The 10860-nt window shown below is 49.1% G+C and overlaps 1 pseudogene; it reads left to right on the forward strand.

The window, feature by feature from the left end:
- The first annotated feature begins 7612 nt into the window (after positions 1–7612).
- LOC117845159 (7-deoxyloganetin glucosyltransferase-like) lies at positions 7613–10203 on the forward strand (annotated as a pseudogene).
- The last annotated feature ends 657 nt before the right edge of the window (positions 10204–10860 follow it).

Raw genomic sequence — 10860 nt, forward strand, 5'->3', positions numbered from 1 at the left:
TTGTCAGAAGACGAGTGGCTATCAAAGTACCACCATCGGCTCATGCTGGAGTCATCCTCAGGAGGTGGTGGCGAGAGACAAGGCGGGTTCACCCCGATCAAGTCGAAGAACGCCAGGCGCAGCGAGAAGAACGAGCCTGTTGTCAAAATGACCTCCGAGGGCACGCCAAGGCGGAAGGGCAGGTGCCGCAACTGTGGCATCTATGGTCACTGGAAGCAGGACTGCAAGCGGCCCGGGAAGGAGCGTCGAGAAGAAGCACACCATGTGCAGGCCGATCAAGAACAGCCGACGCTCATGCTGGCCATAGTGAACGCGGTGCACGTCACGACGGCGCGGCGCGATGTCAAGGCAGTTGCGGTGCACGCGCCACAGCAGGTTGTGCATCTCAACAGGAGAAGGTGTACCCAGCTGATCGAGATGATGACGCGTGGGTCCTCGACACGGGTGCTAGCAATCATATGATGGGGCGCCACGAGGTGCTTGCGTCGTTGGACACGTCGGTGGGCGGCACTGTTCGCTTTGGTGATGGTTCACTAGTGCAGATCAAAGGCCTAGGCTCTGTGATGCTCCAAACAAAGAATAAAGGTCACAAGGTACTCACTGAAGTTAATTTCATACCTATATTAAAGAGCAACATAGTTAGCCTTGGTCAGCTAGAGGAGGAAGGCTGCAAGATTGTGATAGAAGCAAGGTTTTGCAGAGTGTATGATGTTGAGAGGTGCCTCCTGGCTAGAGCACCTCATGTCATGAATCGCTTGTATCTGTTGAAAATGCAGTTAGCTGCTCCTGTTTGCCTGGTAGCAATGAAAGATGACAAGGCTTGGGTGTGGCATGGGAGGTATGGGCATCTAAACTTCAGAGCACTCCGTGATCTCGGGTCCAAGAACATGGTGCATGGCATGCCACTGATTGATCGAGTGGAGGAATTCTGTGAGAGTTGTGCTCTAGGGAAGCAGCATCGACGGGCATTCCTCAAGGTAGCAAACTATCGAGGGAAGAAACCACTTGATTTGGTCCATACTGATCTATGTGGATAGATCTGTCCTAGCACACCTGGTGGTAAGAACTATTTTTTGTTGATTGTTGATGACTATAGCCATTATATGTGGATAGAACTCCTGGTGACTAAAGATGAGGCATTCAAGTGTTTCAAGCATGTGAAGGAACTTGCAGAGACAGAGAGTGGGAGAAAACTTTGAGCTTTTCGCTCTGACAGAGGTGGTAAGTTCGACTCCATTCAGTTCAGTGAATTCTGTGATGAGCATGGCTTGAAGCACTTTACCACAACACCATACTCACCACAACAGAATGGGGTGGTGGAACGCCACAATCAAACCATAGTGGAGATGGCGAGGTGTATGTTGAAAAGCAAGAAGATGCTGAGTGAATTCTGGGGTGAAGCTATGCACACAGCTGTGTATTTGTTGAATCGGGCTCCCACCAGAAGCCTTGATGGGAAGACACCTTATGAAGCATGGCACAACAGGAAACATAAGGTGAATCACTTGAGAAGATTTGGGTGTGTAGCTCATGTAAAGAGAAACGGTCCAGGGGTGACGAAATTGTCAGACAGATCAACACCAATGGTGTTTGTGGGATATGAAGCAGGCACGAAAGGCTATCGTGTCTACAATCCGGTGACTAAGAAGTTACAAGTCTCACGTGATGTGGTGTTTGAAGAGCATCGTGGATGGAACTGGGGAGAGAACATTCAGAAGAAAGGCACCGACAGTGGAGTAGAAGTGGAGTTCTATTCTATTGCTGGATGGGGAACAGTAACTGACAATGAGCAAGCTGATTCAGTTGGGCAACCAGCACTGTTCCCAGGGCATTCTTCCCCAGTTAACAACTCACCTGGTCATTTGTCGTTCAATGGAGATCCAGCAGCATCACCAGAACCTGCAACACCACCATCGACCCCATCTGCACCACACTTTCAGTTTGCTACACCTCCAACTTGAGAAGTAGTGGATTCTGATGGAAATCAATTGAGATACCACACATTGCAAGATCTTAATGATTCAAATGAAGAAGTCCATGGGTTTGAATACAGTGGAGTGTGTTTTGTAGCTGCAGAAGAACCAAGTAGTGTTGAGGAAGTTTTGGTGGAAGAATGTTGGAGAGAAGCAATGAAATCAGAGATGGAGTCGATTCCGTCTAATCAAACATGGGAGCTAGCAGTGTTGCCTGCAGGCCATCGTGCTATAGGCCTCAAATGGGTGTTCAAGGTAAAAAAGGATCCGGAGGGCAATGTGATCAAGCACAAGGCCAGATTAGTGGCAAAGGGCTATGGTTAGCGTGAGGGGGTGGACTTTGATGAAGTGTTTGCACCAGTAGCTCGTATTGAAACTATGAGGTTGCTCATAGCACTGGTTGCAAGAAGTGGTTGGAAGGTACATCACATGGATGTCAAATCAGTATTTTTGAATGGAGACTTGGAAGAGGAGGTTTATGTTCAGTAGCCTCCTGGTTTTGTTGTTGAAAAGGGGAGTGGAAAGGTGCTCAAACTGAAGAAAGCTTTGTATGGGTTGCGTCAGGCACCCAGGGCATGGAATGCTCGACTTGATAAGGAGCTACTGAAACTTGGTTTTGTAAAGAACCCACATGAGCATGCAGTGTATAGAAGGTCTGATAACAGTGGTAATTTCCTAATAGTAGGAATGTATGTTGATGACCTGATTATTACAGGACCAGGTCAGGAGAGTATTGATGCCTTCAAAAGGCAAATGATGAAGAGCTTCAGTATGAGTGATCTTGGCTTACTCACCTATTACCTGGGAATTCAGGTAGAGCAAAACGAGAGGGAGACAACTTTATGTTAGAGTGCTTATGCATTGAAGATTCTTGAGCAGGCTAGTTTGAGGGGGGTGTAATCCCTGTCAGGTTCCAATGGAGAACAAACTGAAGCTAAGCAAGAATGATACTTCCCCACCTATGGATGCAACAAAGTACAGGAGTGTGATTGGGAGATTAAGATACTTGGTGAATACAAGACCAGATCTTGCATATTCAGTAGGCATTGTGAGCAAGTACATGGAAATGCCAAGAGCAAGTCACTGGGCAGCAGTCAAACAGATACTTCGATATGTCGTAGGTACTCTGCATTATGGCTGCAAATATACAAAGTCAGGAGTTTCTGAACCCATAATACTTGATTTCAGCGATAGTGACTTGGCAAGTGACATTGATGATAGAAAGAGCACAAGTGGCTCGGCTTTCTTTGTTGGCATGAATCTGGTCACTTGGATTTCACAGAAGCAAAGAGTGGTTGCCCTTTCATCATGTGAGGCTGAGTATATTGCAAGTGCAGGTGCCGCTTGTCAAGGTGTTTGGCTCAGTCGTCTCTTGGGTGAACTACTTGGTGTTCAGCTCCAAAAGTAAGTCTTCTAGTTGATAACAACTCTGCCATAACTCTGAGCAAAAATCCAATTCATCATGAACGTAGCAAGCACATAGATACAAGGTATCATTTTGTCAGAGATTGTGTTGATAATGGCAGCATTGATATTGATCATGTGAGCACGCAAAATCAGTTGGCTGATATCCTGATAAAGGCACTTGGGAAGGTCAGGTTCATCGAGCTGAGGCAGCAGCTGGGAGTGGTGGATGTGCAGCGGGATTAAGGGGGTGAAATGTTGAGCTAATCACGTGCACGTTCTTGCATTAGCATTCATGTAATTAAGTTGTAGCGCATGTTTGTCTTACCATTTTTTAGCTAGCCGCATGTGTCCTAGCGGTGTACAAGCCAAACCGTGCTGCGTTCACGGTGTGGCCAGTAGTGATCACCGCCATGTCGTGCATGAAGAGCGTTCCCGTGCGTTAGGCGAGCACGATGTAGCGTGAGCGTGCATGGCGGGGCGATCGTGGGTCCTTAGACCGTGTAAACACCGAGAATAAAAGGGAACGAAAACAACAAGAAAAGCTGCAACGATTGGCAGCACCATTCCCCCACGTTCGGTTGAGATCCACACAATTTACGTGCGTGAGAGAGAACGCGACGTTGTGTGTTCCAGAGCGCGTCTTGCGTCGTTGCCGATCCTCGTCGAGCTGCAATTCCGGCCGCCGGCGACAACAGTGCAGGTCGTTGTAGATCTCTTTGGGCGGGAGGACGTGGCTCCGTCCAGCCACGGGGTTGCACACGCAGAGGCTGGTGGGGGGGCACCGCCCGAGCCTGAGGACCAGCAGCCCGCCGCGCGACGCGACGGGATCGTACGGCCCGGCAAGCTCGTCCGACAGGCGCGCGATCACGGTCTTGGGCAGCAGCGAGCCGGCGGACGACGACTTGGCCGCGGCGAACAGCGGCCGGCGGCAGGTGCTCTTCTCCCCGTCCCAGGAGCTGTGGGTGCGGTGGTACAGGAGGCCAATGAGGAAGGCAGGAAGCGGTCGGAGGCGGCGGCGCGGAGGCCACGGAGGAAGGCGGGGTCGGCGGCGTGACGCCGGAGGAGCCTGCACGTGCGCCGCAGCGGGCGACGGTGGCTGGGTCGGAGCGCGCAAAGATTTCGAGGAGGAGATCGAGCGGGAGCGGTGATGCCTCCATGTCGAATAATCGATCCGATGCGTATGCATGGAGGAGAGGAAATACGTGTGATCAAGGGTTGGTGCTTGAGACGTCTCGGAAGCTAAGGCGTGATTCATTGCGGTGTGTGTAGGATATGGCTGTTTCGAAAAAGGATATGCAACCCCAACCAGACTAGAGCCCTGTCTCTGGCGGAGACGATGAATCCCCCGCGTCGACTGAAGCTTTGCTACCCCGTCGCGCTGTTTATTTTGGCCCAATCAAACCTCGTTGGCCCACCAGACGCGGAATTAATTGGCCCAATGAAGCTTGTGCGCATGCGTTGCCATAACAACAGAAGCACTTCTTTTTTTTTTTGTCTCCGTTTCCATGCTTGGTTTTACCTCGTGTTAACTTTTCTTTTTTTTCCCTTCTTTCTGTTTCATCTTTTTCCTTATTTTTACAGTGAATTCCTTTTTGCTACCTATTTACTTATTTTTTCTTTTACTAGTTTTGGTTTTTCTTTCTAAAACTCATATGGATATTTTCCTTGATTATAATTTATATTTATAATTTACATCATCATCATTATTTCATATATAATCAAAAGTTAATAAATGTATATTTTATTATTATTGTAGTGGTACTACGTCATGATTGCATCAATTGGTAATGCAAACTGATTTATTCATTTTACATACTAACTTGGTCACATGGTCACATGTACATATTTTTTACGTATTCAAGAGATAATTTATTCACGGTAAATATTTTGTTTGCCTTTAAAAATAATTTGTTCACTTTCAAAGAGTATTGTTCACTATTTATACAGATTTTGTTCTCCTCCAAGAGTAATTTGTTCGCTTTGCAGAATAAATTGTTCGGCGATGTTGACTTATTTGTTCGCAGTGTTCAATGTTTTTGTTCGCAGCATGTTATTATTTGTTCATCACGTTTATTCTTTTGTTCACGCCAATAATCATTTATTTCTAGTGCTGAAGCGTGTGTTCGCAGTAGTCAAAATTAATTATTTTGTATTAAAAAAATAATTTTAAAAATATCATCCAAACATAGTCAAGTGTGGTCCCTTTTTGAAGCTCTTGTTATAAGGAACACAATGGCACAATTGAAATTTGATTTGGACGCTCGGTTTAAGATTTATATTTTTTTAGTTTTGAGTTTGCATGCACATGGGGATGACATGGTTTTGTCTTTTTTGCATGTACGTACTCTAGCTAATGCTGCATGCACAACGTTTCAATGGATCGAGGAGAAACAACCCAACTATTGTGCGACTGCCGCCACGCTCAACCCGGTGAGCTTTCATTTCTTTTTTGAATGATGTTGAAGTGTCTTGAACTCATGTAGTAACACTTTGGTGGTGCAGAGATGCAGAGGAAACTAATCCTGTAGAGATAGGGATAGTGCCGAAACCTTTGACTACAGCATCAATTCCGCTGGAGGACTTCATTATTGAAGAAATACCCGAGGTTGACGATGGCCGTCTTGGAGCTACTATGTCGATGCTTCAAGACGTGATTCGCTCAGTGGAGGAACCCGCTGCTGCATCAGGCTCGGGGAGTGCCGGCCTATCATCATCCTCTGGTGGAGCGCTGGCTGTGGTTGAGAAATCCAAAGAAACGACTGCTCCAGGTAATTAAGCCATGCACGACGTTTTCAAGGTCGGAGAAGATGCCAAGATGGCGGTCGGACGGAGCAGGAGGACTGCAGGAGGAAAAGAGGAACCAGGAACCAGGAGGCCCTGGGCGCTGCTGATTTGGGCTAAGCCGAACTTGGTTGGGCTGCGCGAAGAAGGACGTGGGCTGGGCTGTGGGTGGGCGTGGGTGGTTCCGGCTCAAATTGGGCCGTTACTGGAATATGTAACCTGGACACCCATCTTCTCGATTGGACTATGGAATATGGGCCGTTGCTACTACCAACCTGTCACATCTTTTGTGTGTGATCCCAAACAACCCAAACAGACAGCCCACATGACCTGATCACACTGGCCCCACCAGAAAAAAAGAAAAGAAAAGGCTCACTCCTATTCCCCAGATACAAGAAACTTGATTGGACGGGATCTCGCAACACTTCCTGACATGGAGGCTGTCAATTTTCACCGGCTGCGTGGTATGCATGCCGGCGTTTTCTAAGATATTTGATTGCGCTGTCCACCTTGATTATGGAGTGTGGCAGAAGGATAACGATGGGAAATCAACCAATCAATCATTTATGTACAATGAAATTTGGTTGGTAGGAGGCTAGGAGTAGTATCCAAAGATTTATATCTGCAACAAGGCACATCTGGCGTCAATCCCCTGCGAGATTTTCCTTTTTTCAAACTGCTCCTGCATCGATCGAGGAAAACTCTTCTGCTGATCGAGAAGAAACGGACAAAGCATGGTGTCATTTTTGAGACTTGCAGCTTTGCAGGATCAAACTCTACCTGCATCCCATACTTTGGTTTTTGTCGAGTTGAATTTATCCATCCGTTTTTTTAAAAAAAGGAATTTATCCATCCGACGATATAATACTTAATTTGATTATTTAGGTTGGGTTTGTTTGAGATTATAATCCATCTAGATTATATAAGCTAAATTAGGGGTATGGGTACTATGGTAAAAAATATCACTTTGGGACCACAAATAATTTGAAATAAGCTGTCAGCTTATTATGATCCCAAAGTAGCTACATGATGATCTTTTACAATAATTCAACTTATATAATCTACGAGGAAAACAAACAGTCTCTTGGTTGAGACTTTAGACGTACAGATAATTCATAATTGGCAGGATAATTAAGTAGCAGCTTGTCATTTGTGTGATACGAGTATGCTGTAGCAACCAGCGGCTGCCTTATTTCGAGCTTTAAAAAAAATGCAACTTTTCAAAGCTGCACCAACCGATAATGGGGATGTTCGGCTAAGCTTCAAATAAACTGCAGCCGCTTATTTGAACAGTAGAAATAGAGAGAAGTAAAAAAAAAAAAGCTAGCTGAACAGATGTTACCGTTTATTTTGGCGGGCCCAATATCAGTGTCTCCTTTATCCTGCCAAGTGACACGATACACACCGGCGTTCAACGCTGCTGCTATATATTATTGCATTGGGCTGCGACCCGGAAGGATCCCACATCACTCCACAGAAACAAATTTAAAAAAAAAAAGTCCGAAAGATAGCTAGCATCTCGATCGCACTCTCTCCGACGATCCGTCCCGGCCGGCTGACGATCGAGATGATGGCCAAGGACACCGTCCCGGCCGGCGACAAGCAGCAACGACCCCACGCCGTGTGCGTCTCGGCCCGTTCCCGGCGCAGGGCCACGTCACGCCGATGGTGAAGCTAGTCAATGTGCTCCACTGCAGGGACTTCCACGTCACCTTCGTCAACACCGAGTACAACCACCGCCGCCGCCTCGTCCGGTCCCGCGGCCCCGCCGCCGGCGCGGGCCTCCCGGGGTTCCGCTTCGCCACCATCCCCGACGGCCTGCCTGAGTCCGACGCCGACGCCACGCAGGACCCGGCCTCGCTCTGCGACTCCACCATGAGGACCTGCACCCCGCACCTCAAGAAGCTAGCTGCTCGACCGGCTCAACGCCGACGGCAGCGTGGTGCCGCCCGTGACGTGCGTCGTGGCGGACAACGTCATGAGCTTCAGCTTGGACGCCGCCAGGGAGGCCGGCGTGCCGTGCGCGCTCTTCTGGACCGCCAGCGCATGCGGCTACATGGGCTACCGCCACTTCCAGTTCCTCATAGACGAAGGCCTTGCACCTCTCAAAGGTTCGTGTGCACAAATCTTTATTAGTGATCAGAGAACTTATTAGAAGCAACAAGGAGTTGTTGCATGTTATTCTACTTGCATAGGATTACTTGTGATCGGCGTGTGATTTCGAGCATCCACAGATGAAGAGCAGCTGAGGAACGGGTGCCTGGACACGCCGGTGGGGTGGGCGCGCGGGATGAGCAAGCACATGCGGCTCCGGGACTTCCCGACCTTCATCTACACGATGCGGCGCGGCGACGTCCTGCTGGACTTCATGATGCGCGAGGTGGCGCGCACGGACGCCGTCATCCTCAACACCTTCCACGAGCTCGAGACGGCGGCGCTCGACGCCATGCGCGCCACCCTCCCGCCGCCGGTCTACACCATCGGGCCCCTCAGCCTCCTCCTCGAGCGGCTGGCCGCCGCCGCCGCCGATCTCAGCACTATCCGCGCCAGCCTCTGGAAGGAGGACCTCACTGTTACCTCACTGTTAGAATCGCTCCCTCACAGGTACAAGTGTTTATCATGAATACTTAATCTCCTCTCGGATGGGGAATTACTCGCTCTCTCTCGGCTGTGACACACACGCACACTTGCTTCTTTTGATAGACAGACACGAAGACTCTTTCTTACTTTCATAGCACAAAACAAATGACTGAATACATGGAATTAAATATTAAGTAGCACTTCTTCTACTAGCCGGCAGTTACTGCCATGCATGTCAAGCTACACATTTTACAGCTTGACTCATGGCAGCATGGACTCATCCCCTGCAAGTTAGGAAGACTAAATACTCTCACTAATGACCATGCAAACCAGACTCCACGATCCATGCACATGCTAACAGCTTTGACCTCTCCTTACCGCTGCTTCACACAACGTTAGCCTTGGCCAATCTGACTTATTCGTAGGTCTTTGCCTCCAGCTCCAATGCTTCTATGTGCAACACCACTTCGCACGGTGACGTCTGCGTCGCACGGCACGTTGGCACCTTGTTATGAGCTAAACCGACCTAGCGTGTATATGTATCTCACATACACATCTCCTACTAGTATGTGACCTACACAAATTGACACTACTACATGCAAAATGAAATTTAAACATGCTGATACACATATGAATCAAGATTATTTCTATCAGTCCGGTGGCTGGACGGCTGGCCGACGAGGTCGGTGGTGTACGTGAACTACGGGTGCATCACCACCATGTCCAACGAGGAGCTGGTGGAGTTCGCGTGGGGCCTGCCGGGCAGAGGCTACGACTTCCTGTGGATCATCCGCCCCGACCTCGTGAAGGGCGAGACCGCCGTGCTGCCGCCGGAGTTCGTGGAGGCCACCATGCCTCCTAGCGAGCTGGTGCGAGCAGGAGGCGGTGGGGGTGTTCCTGACGCACGCCGGGTGGAACTCGACGATGGAGAGCCTCTGCGCGGGGGTGTCGGTGCTGTGCTGGCCCTTCTTCGCGGAGCAGCAGACCAACTGCCGGTACGCGTGCGCCGAGTGGGGCGTGGGGATGGAGGTCGCCGGCGACGTGCGGCGGGAGGCGCTGGAGGCCAGGATCAGGAAGGCGATGGCCGGAGAGAAGGGGAGGGAGATGAGGCGGAGGGCGGGGGAGTGGAAGGACGCCGCCGTCCGGGCGACGCAGCCCGGCGGCAGGGCGCTGACCAACCTGGACGATCTGATCCGTGACGTCCTGCTGCCCAGTAAGAGCTCTTAGAGGAGCTGCCACGAAATCTGCAGAGATTTTTAATTTGTGCCTGGAGCTTAGCACAAGTTGATGTTGTTTTGTGCAAGAGTGCATGTCACCAGAATAAAGGGCTCTACCAAGCCGTCGTCGAGGTCATTCGTGCTTGGAAAGTCTTCAGTGTGACGCGACTCACTCAACCATGTACGAAACATTTCACCGGGTACTGCCCCCCTTTTTAGATAAAGGCCGGAAATTTTATTCATCATTTGAGGGGATTACATGCGTGTTTATAAACAAATGGGTTGAAAGAGCCAAACAAGAAGACTACGAGCACCGGCGTTCATCGGGTCTCGACATGTCTATGCTGCTTGCTGCCTACATACTCTGTGAAGCACGCAGCGCACGGGCCTTTGCGCGACACGAATGAACCATTGCGGCCCACAAACAGGATCGCCTTGCGCTTGTATTTCTCACTGGACATGGGCCGGTGCTTGGGGGTGATCTGCTTAATGATAACGATGCTCTAAACGAAAGAATGGAACAGTAATGGCCATGCCACTCTCAGTGTCATGTGCTGAACGTGCCGCCTCTCGGCAGCTTGCCAGTGGCCCAATTTGCAGTTTTTTGCACAAGGGGTGAGAATGTCGCGGATCCTCGTGCAGGCACAGATCGAAATCCTATAAGGTTATCGAAGGGGACTTGAGAAATTGGACATGGTGAGGAAGTGCCCCACAATTGGAAGACAATCCAATTCTCCAATAGGGCAGATTAATAATTACTCCCTAAATCCTAAATTACTATTCGTTTTGATTTTTCTAAATACATAGCTTTTGTTACGTATATAGATATATATCTATATTAAAAGTTTTGTACCTAGAAAAGTCAAAACGAATAGTAATTTGGGACAGGGAGTAACTACGTG

The sequence above is a fragment of the Setaria viridis genome, chromosome 1, assembly GCF_005286985.2.
Source record: "Setaria viridis chromosome 1, Setaria_viridis_v4.0, whole genome shotgun sequence".
In the NCBI taxonomy this organism is placed as follows: domain Eukaryota; kingdom Viridiplantae; phylum Streptophyta; class Magnoliopsida; order Poales; family Poaceae; genus Setaria; species Setaria viridis.